General features: G+C 35.7%; 1 protein-coding gene across 1 annotated transcript in view; it reads left to right on the top strand.

Annotated features, from left to right (window-relative positions):
• Positions 1–357: 357 nt before the first annotated feature.
• The window catches only part of LOC129754924 (diacylglycerol kinase eta-like), a 453,200-nt gene continuing 436,881 nt past the window's right edge, over positions 358–16,676 (top strand). The window contains exon 1 of the mRNA XM_055751191.1: positions 358–2,024. The gene's annotated coding sequence lies outside the window, so the exon portion shown is untranslated. The remainder of the gene's footprint in view (positions 2,025–16,676) is intronic.

The following is a 16,676-nucleotide window of genomic DNA, read 5'->3' as shown; positions in this document are numbered from 1 at the left end:
ATTGTAGTTGCGTTTGTCACAATTATTTATTCGAAAAATTTCAAAATTAACTCCTAAAAAAATTCGCATCGTTCTACTGCTTTTAGTAGTAGTACTCACACGCCTAGCATGAAATCTAGCCGTTTGTTACATGTTTGAATTGTTTCCATCGTTGTTGCTTTTGGTGGGAATCCTTGCTAGTACTCCTCCTATAGCCTATAGCACTCCACTTCTGGGAGAGGCTCCAGTCGGTCACGCGAGAGCTCTCAGCAGCAGCAGCCTTCCCGCTTATAGACTCTACTGACTACTCCGGTCGGTGGGTCTTGCTTGACTAACTGAGTGAGTAACTAGGTATGTATATGTGTTGTTGTGCGCCCCGTCGTTTTCACCACAAAGTTGGGAGGCATCTGCCCAATAGTACCCAAGCAGCAAAGTCCTAGGGACAGTTTCAGTTTTTATCCTTCCTTCGTAGAACACCACAAAAACCAACCTTCACTAGAGAGAGGAACGGAACATTCGAGGAACAGTTACGACGACGGGTAGCTTTCCGGGAAAAATGTCCGTCAAGTAACAGTAACGATAGTAGTGTAGCTGCAAAAGGGATCCTGTAACTTTAGTGTATGGTTGCCAGTTTGCCGTGTTGAGTATCCCCAGCGTGTAGATTAGAGCGTCGATATTTGTAGTTAGCTAGAAGAAGGGCTCGGATTTCTTTTGATGCTTCGATTAGCGAATCCTGTTGGAAAGTCCTGCTCTGCCTGACGGTCGAGGGAATTTCTCGCTGCTCATCCTTGCTGGCCTTTGTAGAGCGTGTGTTTTTCTGGGTCTCTTGTGTTCAATGTCGTAATTGAAGTTTGGTGTTAGCGTTTAAAAGCGTTGTAAGTGTTCAAATTCTTGTGTGATTTGGGTGAGATGCTGTGGCAAATGCAATCGAAGGAACGTCGTCGATGTTCCAATTCGGAACCAAATCGAGCGGCCTGGGACTCCCCTTTTGCGTGTGTTTACTAGAGCAAAGAGCAAATCCTGTGCTGTGTATGTCAGTGGAAAACAAAGAGCAGAAGAAAAGTGGGCCAATTTTCCGGACGTGGAGAGAAATTCCTTTTTTCCGCTTAGCGTAGAATAAACAAATCCTAGTTTAAGGGGGCGAAAAATGCTACAGAAAGCTACAAATTAATCGCAAACAAACCCAGCAAACGTTTACGACTAACGAGACTAGTGTTTAAGCTTAGTGTTTATCATATCTATACAAATAAAAAAAATAGCAACAACTAATCAAACCGTGTAGCTAGTCTATTCTCGCGCGTGTGAACAAATCAAATTTTATCAACATTTTACTGTAGTGAGCATCGATAGTTACAAAACGAAGAGTAAATTAATTCAACAAATTTGTGCATTCCTGGAGAATTTTGTGTTCAACAGAAGACAAAAATCGTGAATAAAGGATATTAAAATATAAGCAAAAGCAAAAGCCACAAATAAGCAAACAAAAGCGCTCTTCCAAGCAAAATCAAAACCACCGCCGCTGAGTAAAAGCGAGAGAAATTTTCCCCAATCCCAACAACCAGAAGCTTTCGATTGGTACGCGTGAAAAGCCTACGAAAACCGAAGAAAAATCAAACCAGAAGAAGATGAAAATTTCTCCAAATGCAACAGGATTCTAGCCTAGCAAATAGAGAGTGTCATGTTTGGGTACGGGAAAAATCACGTTAAAGGGAGCAGAAATTTGACGGAAATTACGGTGCTGGCCCAGCAGCAAGCAGAAGGTGGACGGGAAAATTGTGGCATATCCGCGTAATGTGAGTCCTCCTCCCCCAGGCCGTCTGTGTCTGTGTTTGTGTGTGTGTCCTTAGTGTAGTGACAGGTACCGGACCAAAACATTTGCTGTCAACCAACCGAGTTTAGTGATGTGGAGCAGCGAGCCCATCATCGATAGATAGAGCCCGCAGTTCACAGTGAGACGTTGAGAAACAGGAGGAAGGAAAATTTGCGAGAGAGCAACAACATCGAAACGGACCTACCGCCTACCGGAAGCGTAAAATTGCATGCAAGTAAGTTGTTGTTTTGCGAGATAAAAAAAACTTGTAAACATAACCTAGTCGTAGCAGGTGAAAAACCTGTAACACTTAACAAATCATCAGAAGAAGGATAGTTGCTTTGAAAAAATATTCGAAATTCTATAATCGATGATTTCCTTTTTTTTAAATATGTCTTTATTTGTATCAATTCATCATTACATTTATATTACATTATTACATTAAATTAGGTGCTTAGCTCAATAATGAACTGTTCAGAGCCCTATAGTTAACTAGATAATAAAAATTTATTTATAAGATTTAAATTTGCTGAGCGCAATCAAGTATTTGATGTAGGAGAACATCCTGTAATGGCAAAAATATTTTAAACTTACAACTAAACACTATCCTAAAATTAAACTAATTATAAAAAGAACGAATCTCTGCGATGAGAGACTGCATCGATTTGCCTCTGAAGTTGGAGATAATTTTGTTGGCCATCTCTTCGATAGATTCAATGCCCGCAATCCGATGAAGATCTTCGGTGCTGTGCCAAGGTGGAAGCCGCAAAATCATTTTCAGAATCTTGTTTTGAATCCTCTGGAATGCTTTCTTCCTCGTCGCGCAGCAGCTAGACCAAATCGGAACTGCATACATTATCGCTGGTCGGAACACCTGTTTATATATCAGCATCTTATTTCGCAGACACAACTTTGATTTCCTGTTGATGAGAGAATAAAGAGATTTAGTGTATTTATTACATTTTGATTGAATATCTTCAATGTGATTTTTAAAAGAAAGATTTCGATCAAGTGTAAGTCCCAAGTACTTCACGTGATCAGACCATTCTAATGAAACCCCATTAAAAGTTAGGGAATGATTTTCATTAGGTTTTAAAAATTTGCTCTAGGCTTATGGGGAAATAAAATAAGTTGAGTTTTGGAAGCGTTAGGAGAAATTTTCCACATTTTCAAGTAATTCAAAAAGGAATTTAAATTTTGTTGCAATCTACTGCATACCACCCGCAAATTCCTACCTTTGGCTGAAAGCAAAGTATCATCAGCAAATAGTCTTCTACCTTTTCCTTCTGGTACATCAGGAAGATCAGAAGTAAAAATACTGTATAAAATTGGCCCAAGTATACTGCCCTGAGAGCTTACTTGTAAAGCTCGGCTAGTCAAATAATTTTGAATAATTTTGGTGAGATATACAGGAAAATCAAATCGAGCTAATTTAGCTACTAAACCTTTGTGCCAAACACTGCCAAAAAGCTTTTTCAATATCAAGAAGGGCAACACCAGTTGAATAACCTTCAGATTTGCTAGCGTTAATCATATTAGTTACATTAAAAAGTTGATGTGTAGTAGAATGTCCATGACGAAAACCAAATTCTTCATCAGGGAAGATAGAATTCTGATTAATGTGAATCATCATTCTATTCAAAATAACTCTCTCAAATAGTTTACTTAAAGAAGGGAGCAAACTAATTGGCCGATAACTTGAAGGCTCTGAAACATTTTTTCCAGGTTTTAAAATTGGAGTTACTTTGGCATTTTTCCATTTATTGGGAAAATAAGCCAAGTGAAAACATTTATTGAAGATTTTAACTAAAAAATTTAAAGTGCTTTCAGGCAACTTTTTAATTTTTAATTTTTTTGAAAATCAAATTAAGTTCATCAATATTTGTCTCACAAGAACTTTCAAATACATTTTGTTTAGAAAGAATATCATCAAATTCAAGGGAAATTTGAGCATCAATTGAACTTACAACGTTTAAATTAAAATCATGAGCAGACTCAAATTGTTGGGCCAATGTTTGAGCTTTTTCTGCATTAGTTAAACAAAGCTTATCCCCGTCTTTCAAAGTAGGGATTGGCTTCTGGGGCTTTTTCAGAATTTTAGTTAATTTCCAAAATGGCTTTGATTAGGGTTTTATGTCCTCTACTGCTTTGGCAAAATTTTCATTATCAATGAAATTTAAACGACGTTTGATCTCTTTTTGAAGGTCGCAATAAATAAATTTCAAATAAGGATCCCTAGTACGTTGATATTGGCGTCGACGAATGTTTTTCAGTCGTATCAAAAACTGAAGATAATCATTAATTAAAGGTTGATTTAATTTATGTTTAACTTTGGGTATTGAAGCGGCTTTAGCATTGACTATTGAAGTTGTCAAATTTTCTACAGCCAAATCAATATCTTCTATTGAATTAATGTAAAGTTTACATCCAAATTACGTTCAATAAAATTCTTATATCGCTCCCAGTCAGCTTTTTGAAAGTTAAAAGTTGATTTTAAAGGGTTTTCAATAGGACTTTGGGATAAAGAAAAAGTTACTGGAAGGTGGTCTGAATCGAGGTCCGCATGAGTAACTAATTGACTACAATGCTCGCCCAAATCCGTTAGAACCAAATCAATTGTGGAAGGATTTCTAATCGAAGAGAAACAAGTATGCCCATTAGGATATTCAATAGTGTAATAACCTGCAGAGCAGTCATTAAATAAAATATTCCCATTTGAATTTGATGAAATATTATTCCAAGATCGGTGTTTTGCATTAAAGTCACCAATAAAAAAAAATTAGATTTATTTCTGGTGAGTTTTTGTAAATCTCCCTACAAAAAATTTTTCTGTTCACCGCTGCATTGAAAAGGCAAATATGCGGCAATAATTATAATTTTCCCCAAAGAAGTTTCTAATTCAATTCCAATTATTTCTAAGACTTTTGTATTGAAAGAAGGAAGAAGTCTAAATTTGAGACGACTATTGATGACAATAGCTACACCCCCACCTTGTCGTTCAAGTCGATCATTTCGCAAAATTTTAAAGAAAGCATTGCTTTTCAAGTTATTGTCTGGCTTTAAAAAAGTTTCAGTGATGGCAGCAATATGTATGTTTTGAGTTTTCAAAAATAAGAAGAACTCATCTTGATTAGCCAGGAAAGATTTAGCGTTCCAATTCTTAATATTTAAACATCTATTTGGTTCCATGAGGGAATCGTAAAGTCCTAATAATTTTGTTAGCATAATTAAAAGAAGTTTGGAAAGTTTCATACATTAAATTTGCTTTCAACATAAGTTGCATCATTTCCATTAAATTTTGATGCAAAAATTTTAATTAAAAAGTAATCTCACCCAAATCAGAAAAATTGTTGGGATCAGAAAATGAAGGAGAAAAACAGGTATTTGAATTTGAATTTCGGGGACTTTCGCAAGCCTTCGCATGAACCTTGAGACTTGGTTTTTTCCCATTTTTATTAGTTATGTGTGGAGAGGGCAACCCATTTTTAACCACCTCTGAGAACGTTAAACAACGAGTTGAGTTTAAAAAACTAACTTTTAAATAACTTTAAAAATAAAACCTTTATAATTCTGCTCTGAAAAGGGATAGAGTTTTAATGTTTTCAACAAAGTGTTTTATATTCACATTTTCTACAACTTTGTACTATAAAGTAAAGCTCTATCTATTGAAATAAAAAAGTTAGAATTTTCAATTTTTTATAGTGGACTTTGACTAATTTTTGATACTTTCAAGTTATGGAGCATGTTTGAAGGAGCAAATGCTCCTTCTAAGAGATTAGATGAAAGACAGAGGCGCTAGGAAAAAAGTTCCACTTTCAGGCCTTTCGGACCACTCAATACCCCCCCTGAGCGATTTTTTGAAAAATCAGTTATAATTGACTTGAGAGGACCGAAAAGCCAACGCATAATTCAACGCATAACCATCAGGTGTAGCAAGACAAAATTAAAAATAAATTCAAGATCAAATTGCTTCAAACACCAAGACTAAAATTTAGGAAAAGTATTTTTTTTCAGGACAAATAGTTAAACTTAAAAACAAAAAAACTCTTATAACAAATCGCCTATCGTAACTTTGGTAAACATAATTCTTTACTTATTAAATTTGCCTTTTATTTTTGACAAAATATTTACTGATAACTCAGCAGAATCGCATAATAAGTATCATAAATACCTAGTATTGTTTCTTGATAAAATAAATTTCAATTTTCATTTATGACAAATTTAGACTAAATTGGAAAACCGATTCTTTCACGGGTCTGAAAATTTAAAATAGGTTCCAAAAACTTTATTCCGAAAATTTAATGAAAATTAAATAGCTTTTGATGTTTAATCATGAAAAATTGCCGTATTTCGTTTCTTTATCGATTGAATTAAAGATCAGCAAATCAGAACTAAAAATAAAAGATCATTCGATTTGTTAGCTTTCCCTTTTTTGATTCCAAAAATCCTATGACCATATCTGTGACGCCTTTTATCGCAGATTCTATTCGAAAGATTTTTTGTCATTTTTTAAAGAGAATACATTTTGAAAATTAGAATCTATCAAATTCATATGATCTCAAACCAATTGCTATCCAAAATTCATGCCTCTTAGTTCAACCCATTCGTATGCGAAATCTTCCACAATTAAAAATAATCTGCCTGTGCTTGTGACTTACAGAGACAAAAACTTGCCTAACAACTCTATGAGTCTACAAATATTTGTCCTCAACTTGGCTATAATTTGGTTTTCAGAGTTTTTCAAAGTCGTTTCATTGTTGGGTGTTGAACGCTCTCGTTGTCATGCCCGTAATTTGTTAAATTGTGAATTTTAAAATGACCCCACCGTCGCCCAAATTTCAAAGTCGAGCTTTCAACAGACCATTTTGGAAACCACTGGTCTAGATTCTTAAAATGCAGTTTTTAGTCGTTTGGAATCAAACACTGAAATTACGATTTTCTCAATTTACAGTGTATGGATTCGTGTAACAGCGTATGAATTCGACCATCTAGAAAGTTTTTCTAAACCCAAACGAGTTGTTGAAATTATAGAAAGGGCGGAATAGAAAACAGTTTTTTATTTATCGCAACGGCTCTTTGTAAAATTTTTCACGGAAATCTGCGACAGAAGAGACTGTATGGGAGAGTGGGGAATCATTGGCCACTTTTTTCGTTGTTCCATAACTTCTTTATTATAAAAGATATAATGAAAATAAAAAATGGTATGGTTTTCTAAATTTTCAAGGTATCATGAGGTTTTTTTTAAAATTTTTAATAAGTTATTTTCCCCAAATTCTGACTGTTTAAAAAAAAGCAATATTTTTTGGATTTTGAAAAAATGGTGGGGAATCGTGGGACACCATATCCAAATTGACCAAATAACATGCAAAGTTTATGAGTTGCCCCAAAACTGTGATTTCTTAATTCATAAAAGATATCTGTGTATGAGCTGTGTATGATCGCATAGATTCCAAAACCTGGCTTGCGAACGTTTTGGCAAAATTTCTTGTATAGGATGGACAAAATATTTTTCATAACTCTTCATTTGGCATAAGAAAACTTTACAGATAGGAAAAACGTATTTCAAGTCCTGAATGTGTATAAAAACATAAAAATATAGGTGGTTCAAAATGTGTCGCCCACAATTCCCCACAAGCTATGATTTGCAAATTGGTTGCGTTTGTGTGACTTATTGATGTTTCATCAAAAATTCCTTTTCCACGTGAAAGATCATGACAAAACTAAGATAATAAGCGTATGAGCATATTTTTGTTATGCACTTTAGGTTCCCCATCGATTAAATTAGCGGGTGTTTTTTTAATTATGTATGTAAATTTTTCTAACTTTTTTTAGCTTGATAAATAAAAGAAGCATATGATGCGTATTTCAGTCAACAACATATAGGAATATATGCTCACGCAAAGCGACGACGATGACAGTTGGTTTGAGATTTTTATCTCAACACACATCTGAGATATTAAAAGTGGCCCACGTTTCCCCATGGCCCACGATACCCTCCTCTCCCCTATGAATTTCACTCACTCATGGAATTTCATGAAAAACTGATTGGCAATTTTATTGCCTTGTCGACTCGGCTACGCTTCGAATTATACTTAGTTTTAGGCAGTAAAACTTATGAAGACCGTTGTATAATCTGCACCCTATTTTTTAAAACGCACATTTTGAAGAGCAACTGCGCATTATACATCGTAAACAATGTTATTGTTCCACCCCACGTGCCTGTTCTCCTCAAAATCATTTTCAGCTTTGCTTTGCATTCAAATAAAATCCAATTGGATTTATAAAAAATATACAATACATACAATTCAATATGTCTATTTTTAGTAACAAAAATGTACCTACTTTTTGATGAACTTTGTTAATTTTTCTCACTACACGGGTAAAACTCCAAAAAAATTCATATCCTGTACCCAAAACATGACGAATTCCAACTGTTTTCAGAATGTCAATACGTTTCGAGGTAATTTTTGTTAAATTTTGGATTGATAGATCATGGAAATATGGGTTTTATTGTTGTGATGCAACAAAATTTAGAGGTATTTTTCTTAGGTTCACAACGCAATCTTTAGATATATTCCCTTTAGATAGGATTCTCTTCAAACTTTTGAAGTCACGTTCAATGCTTCTTACAGAATTAAAATTATTGAGAAACAAAGAAATTATAATGGAGCAAATAAAATGATGTAATGCAACGAAAACTGTGTTGTGGAACAAATTGTTTGTTCGTTTTACGTAGGGGAGAGGCTAAAGAACTCATTTTCTCCCATATTCCAAACGATAGGAGCCTGAAAACTATATACACATAAGCGGACATCTGTTTTGTATACGTTAGAGCAATGTTTCTGTTAAAATCTCTTACTGTTTTTGTGTAAATAATTTTATAATAGTGAAGTTTTGGTGAAAAAATAACTTTTTAATAGTTTGTTTGTGATTCAAATGCAGTATTTTAATGTTTTCTGTGATGTGAAAGTGGAAATTCATCGAAAAATTCTTCGAAGACCAATTTTTCTCCCAATCGATTTAGTGAAAATGGTCCTATGATCTCGGAACAAATTATGGCCCTTATGATCCGGAAATCACTTCAGATAAGTGGAATTTGTTAAGTATTTTGTATTCCCAATGTGTCAACGATTAAAAACTTATAAAAAAATTAGGAGCAAAGAAAATAAGCTGAAATTTCATTTTTGACAGCTTAATTGTTGGCATCAAGGTGTAAATTTTTCACTTACGGAATCTAAATTTGTGTGCAAGCCAGTATTTAAGAAAAGCTTTGATTGCATTCATATGCTTTAGTAGCAAGTTCTAAAATTGAAATTAAGATGGTATTATAGTTTAAGAAAATTTCAAGCAAGTTTATCAAAAATATTAAACAAGCATAAGCATAAGAATAAGCATATTTTAAGGCATTTTCTGCAGTTGAGAGCATAGCCTTAGCGCACTTATAGACTTTTTTCTCGAAAAAAGTACCAGTATGAAAACCATTGTTCTCTTCTGTTTTTATAAATTCTTGTTCCATTCTTTTTGTCTATATACAGTGAGGGGCAAAATAAAGTGTCCAAACTATTTTTTTATCATTTCTTTCATTTTTCTGGTTGAAATTCACCGAAAACACATCGTAATCATTTCTAAAATATTGTTTATTATGTTCTTTTTAATTTTTGTTAATGTTGCGCTGGTAAAAAGTTTTTCTGATAGAAAAAAAAAACAAATAATATTCCAAAAAAAAATGGGCAAAGTAAAGTGTCCAACTCAAAAATGTATATAATTTCGATAAGTTTCCATCGCGAGGCCCTTCGAATTTGTTTGTTTTGTGTATTTTGACGATGCATAAACAACTGGCTTGGCTCTGGAGTATTCAAACAGGTGTCTACATTCGAATAAGTTGTAAAATATGGAGAACGCAAAAATTTCTGGTTCCATTCCGTTGTCCATCCGGAAACTGGTTGTTCGTGATGTGAATAACGGTCAAACGCACCGGGAAGTGGCCAAGAACTACGAAATCAGCAAGACAGCGGTATCAAAAATCATGAAGAAGATGAAAACGTTCGGATCGGAGATGGATCGCTCAGGAAGAGGACTGAAGCCCAAGACAGATGCCAGAACGGACAAGAAAATCATTCTTGAAGTGAAGAAAAAAGCAATAATAACGATCCGGCAGATACAGGAAGAGCTCCAATTTTCGGTATTGCGTTGTACTATCCGTCGCCGCATCCATGCAAAGGAGTACCATAGAAAGATCGCAGTGAGAAGGCCTTTCATCAGCCAGGTGAACAAGGCTAAGCGGCTCAAGTTCGTCAAGGAACACGCCGATAAACGGCTCGAGTACTGGAAAACATTGTTGTGGCCAACGAATCCAAATACGAGCTATTCAACCGGAAGAAGCGGGATCATATGTGGCACAAGTCGGGTGAGGAGCTCCAAGATCGCCATATCCAAAGAACAGTCAAGCACGGAGGAGGTAACGTGATGGTGTGGGGGTGCTTTTCTCGGGGTGGGGTGGGCAATTTGGTAAAAATTGACGGAATCATGACAGCTGAGTCATATTCCAATACCCTGCGGGAAAACCTCGAGGTATCTCATCAAGACGGGCCTCGAAGAGCGCTTCGTTTTACAGCAGAATAACGATCCGAAGCATACGGCCAATCTGATGAAGTCATTTTCCCGTTCCTGCCGCATAAAAGCCCTTTAATGGCCCCCACAAAGTCCTGATCTGAACCCCATCGAAAATCTGTGGGCCATCCTCGGTGCTCTGATTGATAAGACTGGTGTGACAAATTAAAAATACTTATTTTGATGCCATGGAGCATGCGTGGGAGGAACTCGACCCACAACACTTGCACAACCTTGTTGAAAGTATACCGAAGCACTTGTAGGAGGTGTTGAAGGCCGAAGGAGGCCATACCCATTATTAAATAGTTCTTGTTTGCCTTCAGTTTGAATCAATTTGAAGCTGTACCGATCTGGACACTTTATTTTGCCCCTGTTTTTTTGGAATATTTACTGTTTTTTTTTTCTATCAGAAAAACTTTTTTTTTAACAGCTCAACATTAACAAAAATTGAAAAGAACATAATAAACAATATTTTAAAAATGATTACGATGCGTTTTCGTTGAATTTTAACCAGAAAAATGAAAGAAATTGAAAAAAAAATGTTTGGACACTTTATTTTGCCCCTCACTGTAACTTAACGATGTAAATCAATGTCAACTTTTCTACCATTTAAATTGAAAAAATCCAACATTTTGAAAGCTGAAAAAATTGATAGACGGGTAATTTGATAAGTTTCATGTTTAGAAAATCTATATGTAATTTTACTTGACAGTTTATTATTGATGAATTTATATTTTCCGTGCGCGGGTTTTGATTATTTTGAAGCGTTTTTCGATTGATTTAATTTTTCAAAAATGCGTGAAAAAACCAGGGAAAATAGTTATCGTGGAGTGATTAGAAATCGGTTGAAAATCAGATAAAAAAGAGAAATCATAATTGGCTTGCAGCTACACCGGCAAGTTCTCCTTTTGCTGGTTTGCCGTTTCGCATTGAAGGACATATTTTAAATTCCTTAAGTAAACCGCCCGTGTAACGAGTTATAATTTATCAATCGACGCGAGCTCTTCAATGATTTCTCTCGTGAAATATTGCCAAAAGTCGTTTGGTTTAACCTTTCCGTTGATCGATAGCTTAAAAATGAGTCCCGTATATTTCAATTAGTTTCCTGTGGTTTCGTGTAGAAGTGTTCCAATGTGCTAGAGAATATGTGAATGTGTACCGTTTCACCTACTGAAAAAAAAAATCACTGGGAGTGAATGCATAACGAATATGATTAACGAACCTAGATTTCTACAAAAATTATAGCCAATTTTCTGTGTTTTATTCTTATTTTGCTTTAGAAACAACACTCCTAATGATGACACTTACAAACAATTAATTTAAAAATGATATAATATAATATTGTTTGTGGTTTCTGTTCAAATAAGATGTTTTTTCCATGATGAAATTGCTTAGTTGGAATAAGATTTATATCTGAGACATTTTAAACTATCTTCTAATTATTATAATGCCTTTTGAAATAATTGTAATCAGTCATTCTGAGTGATGTATTGTTATTTTGACAAAATTTAACTCAACTGCTGCATTTAATATGATTCTGTTTCCAGTCAATCCAGTCAACGCTTCTTTTGTGTTTTCTATAATTTTCTGCATTTTTGAGAATCATTATCCAAGTTAGGTTATTTCATCTGAAAAAACGGTTAAAACTTTTAACACTTAATTTGATTCGTGGCAGGGAGTAAAGTCTACGACAACTTATGTTGATAATCCTTGCGATATCTGATCAAATTTTAATTATGTAGTTATTAAAAATGTCATCTGAATTGAAAAGTTTCAATACGAAATCACAGGAGCATAGAAGAATGGGATTTCAACCCAGATTGCACTAGTCAAAAGTGTTTCCTGATCATATCCTTTTTACCCAATCCACCCAAAAAATTGTTTTGCTAGGATGCAGAGGTGACCTCGGTTCTAAAGCATAAATTATTAATGTTTCAATCCTTTTTTCTCTATTTTCCTTCTATCCATTGACTACTAGGACGTGGCCGGCGCCGTTATTGATGTGTAAAGAGAGAGCATCAGTATTGTTCATTGTGAATGTGCTGTCAATCCCAGATACCATTCATTTGGCCTCTGGACAAAATTGATGGCCTCGGTCAATCACAGAGTAGCAACCATTGGCGATGTGGAACTTATTTCATTGAGCCACGCCTGCGATCATTGAATTTGAAATGCGTTTGTTTTAATACTGATAAAAATACAATTGAAGGTTGGCAAAGCTTCTAAGGAATTATTCATTTAGAATATTTTTAATGTTGCATTTCAAGTTCAATGATAAGGTGGATGTGAGTGGTCAATCAAGCTAAGCTAAGCTAAGCTTAATCATTTTATAATAAAAGTAGTCAAAATAGCCGATTTCCGAAACCGGCGGGCTAAATGCGCACATTTATGTATTAACTATATTTCGTTTACACTTTCAACATTTTGATTATATTTAATTGAAAATGGTAGAAACGAATGCTAAGCATACGTCAAGGCTTAAATTTTGGCGAAATTTTAGACATAACTCATTCTTTAGTATGAAGCAAAGTTAGGTATGCCATATGGCCATTAGATCGTTGCAAGCTTTGTATGGAAATTTCAAATTCTTAATTTTTTACACAATTTTTCGCATAACTTTTTTTGATTATTTTTGCTGCCAGAAATAGGAAAGAAAAATTTTGAAGCGATCCTTTCAGTCCTGAATTAGCGCAACGAGTTTTAATATTGTATGGAAATTTGTATGGGAAATCTGAAAGTTCCAAAAAAATCAACTTTGGATGAAAAATATTCCTTGATTCTTGCAGTACGATTCATGTCAACAAAACACAAACCAAACTTGCAGCCCAGAAATGTTATTCGATGTTATACAAAAAATCCAAAATTGTTCTTTTAATTTTTTGCGTTTTTGCCTGCTTATTTAAAAGCTGTGCAACCGTAGGTTAAAAAAAATATCTCAAAACACTGCTTTGCATTATCGGAGATTTTATTGATTTATATAACCTTTGCTAAAACAATTCATGCAATTATTAACAGCTCTAGCAAGCAAAGTCTGCTCTTTTTAACTACTTTTCAATCGATTCCGATTTTTTATTTTGAAATTGTTATAACTTTTTTCATGAAATTAAAATCTGCTTGTCATGTTAGCAAAAAATTAAGCTTCAGAATAGTCAAATCCAAAAATAAAAGATCGACTTCATTTCAAGCTTATTCGAAATTTCTGGATGATTTAATGTGCAAAAAATTCTTCTTCCATACAAATTTCCATGCAAAATTGAAATGCGTTGCGCTAACTCAGGAATCAACCAAATAATCTCAAATTCTACACTGATGCTTCGTGACCCAAAAGGCATCGAAATAATCGAAATCATATGGGAGCAAAAAATCTTTTTTTGCAGCGGTCTAATGGCCATATTTCATGGTAAAATTTTGTTCATATCGTATTTTTATCAGATCGGTATTCAGCTCTTCTTTTTCACTGTGAGATTGTAATTTTTTTTTCCCTTGTAGGGGAGAGCCCACTGCGACCAGTAGTTGATCTATTGTGGTAATTACCCCGCGTTACTGTATGCTATCAGGCTCACCTGCACTATGGGTTGAAGTGACAGTTGATTGCTGACTAAGCATTTTATCCCAATCGGGTATGATAGGTGTGTTCAACGAAACCCAATCGAAATCAATTGAAATGGATTGACAGTTGATCAGCTGTTTTTCCAATTGACTTCGATCGATTTCTATTAGGCTGTTGATTGAACAGCCATACACTAATACTAACGCACTGGCGCAGTGTTTTCAGATGTAATTTTCTTTATCAGCTTCGTTGAGAATTCGAAAAGGCGGTTTACTCAAGGCAAATTGTAATGAATCCATCATTTTGGCCATATCTCAATAGCAATTCTTTCCCGTATACAAGCTGTCCGAAAAATTTCAGATTAGAAAGTTTGTTGTTCGACTCGAACTATATTAGAATACTAAAAAGGAATTTGTTTAGAATAATGAGCAATTTTGAGGGAAAAGAAAAGCACAAAAGCGAAAAATTGCTGCTATAGGAAAATAATTATTATTTTTAAAACATACAATCATGATATTATGAAATAAAATACAGAGGATCGATAAATTTTATATTTTATTTGACATTTTATCGTATTTCACAACATAGACCAAATTTCACTTCCTATTTATTTACATAGTAGTCACATAGTTGGTCACTTCTTATTTGATTATTATAATAATCCAAGACCGACAGACAGATGTATTGTGAAAATGGAGTCCTAACAGAACAGCACAGAACAGCGACGCCACATCGACCGACATCTCTTTGAGCACCACGGACCAGCACGACTAGCACAGCACCACCGACTCAGGATACCTGGCACAGCCCCACAGATCCAGCATGTCTGACACCACCAGACCAGCGCGTCTAGCACAGCACCACCAATCCAGAATACCTGGCACAGCCATACCGACTCAGAATGACTGGCACAACACCACCGATCCAGCATGGCTGACATAGCACCACCGATCAGCACCACTGACTCCGCACGACTAGCACTGCACCACTGACTCAGCACACGACAGGAAACACCGCACCGAATGACACCGCTTTCATTTCTTCTAATATTTTTTTCACAACAAACCAAATCTGCTGTTTTTGACAGCAAACAAATACATATGTGTTAGTGCGATGGAAATCGATCGAAACGAATCCTGCTTCCTAGCTTGATCGGTTTTGACTGGTTTCGATCGATTTCGATTGGCTTCATTGAACGTCAATTGGATTAGTTTCGACCAAAACATTGGCTGAGTGAACATCCATTTACCAATCGAAATCGATTGAAACCAATTGCAATTGCCTGTTGAACAGGCTTGATATCAAAGATGTATGATATAACCTTCTTAGGGCTGATATGCAACCATATGTCTTGTGCGCTTATTAACTTTGCCCCAAGAACACGCTCTCTCCTCTTAAGGAGGGCGCAGCAGTTACATAAGAGATGCTCTGCAGTTTCTTTTTCGAACCCGCAGAACCGACAGTCGTCGTTTTGAATAATGTTTATCCTTTTGAGATGCTGTTTTGTTGGACAGTGTCCTGTCAATAGACCAGTGTAAATACTTAACTCGTGCTTACTTAAGTTCAACATGTTTTTGGAGAGTCGTGCGCTTGGTTCAATGAATCTTTTCGCCTGAGTTGCTCCCTCTGCTGTTCTCCAGTTGGAGACAATAGTGGTGCTTTCCCAGTTCTTGAGTTCCATATTCAAGGCACTCCTAGATACTCCGCAGAAAGGTTCAGGTCCAATTAACAGGCCCTGAGATCCTTCCCTAGCTAGCTGGTCTGCTTCTTCGTTCCCTAGGATACCGCAGTGGCCTGGAACCCAGAATAAAAATACTCTGTTCCGTATGGCCAGGTTTCTTAGTGCAACAATACACTCCCATACTAGCTTGGAGTAACATGTGAAGGTACTTAGTGCTCGAAGAGCGACCTGACTATCAGAGAATATATAGATACTTGTGTACCTGTATCCTCTTTTCAAACAGGCTAAAGTGCACTCTAAAATTGCTTGAACTTCTGCTTGGAATACTGTTGGCCAGTTTCCCATAGGAATTGAGATCCTGAGTCTAGGTCCGAACACCCCTGCCCCAGTTCTATTATCCATTTTAGACCCATCAGTAAAGAATTTTATTGATCCGGAAGGAACCGCAGGTCCACCTGACTCCCACACGTCCCTATTATTGATAGTTACATTGTATGGTATGTCTAGATTGAAAACGGGTTCCATCCAGTCATCGTTCTTCACAATAAGTGAGTTTGTTTTAAATATCTTTAGGATTTTAAGGTGTCCTGTAAGATCCCCCTCATAGAGAGTTTTGTTTTTGGAGAGTCTCAAGGCACTACGTTCTGCCTCTAACTCAATAAATTGATGTAGTGGCAGTATATTTAGTAGTGCATTAAGAGCCTCGTTTGATGTGCTTCGCATAGCGCCAGTTATAGCTAGGGTTGCTATTCTTTGAAGCTTCGCTAGTTTCTTCCGGGCCGTAGCTTGCACAGTTTTGGTCCACCACACTAAAGAAGCATACGAGATTTTGGGTCTTATTAAAGCTGTAAATATCCAATGGATAATTTTCGGCCTTAGTCCCCATTTTTTCCCTACTCCTTTGAGGCAAACCCATAGAGCTATTGTAGCCTTGGCTATTACATGCTCTATCTGCGGATTCCATGATAGCTTTGAATCTAGTATGATGCCTAAATATTTCACCTGTGATTCGAAGTTTAGCACTTCCCCGTCTAATGTTAGTGGTT

The sequence above is a fragment of the Uranotaenia lowii genome, chromosome 3, assembly GCF_029784155.1.
Source record: "Uranotaenia lowii strain MFRU-FL chromosome 3, ASM2978415v1, whole genome shotgun sequence".
In the NCBI taxonomy this organism is placed as follows: Eukaryota; Metazoa; Arthropoda; class Insecta; order Diptera; family Culicidae; genus Uranotaenia; species Uranotaenia lowii.
This window is presented reverse-complemented; position numbering and strand designations above follow the sequence as displayed.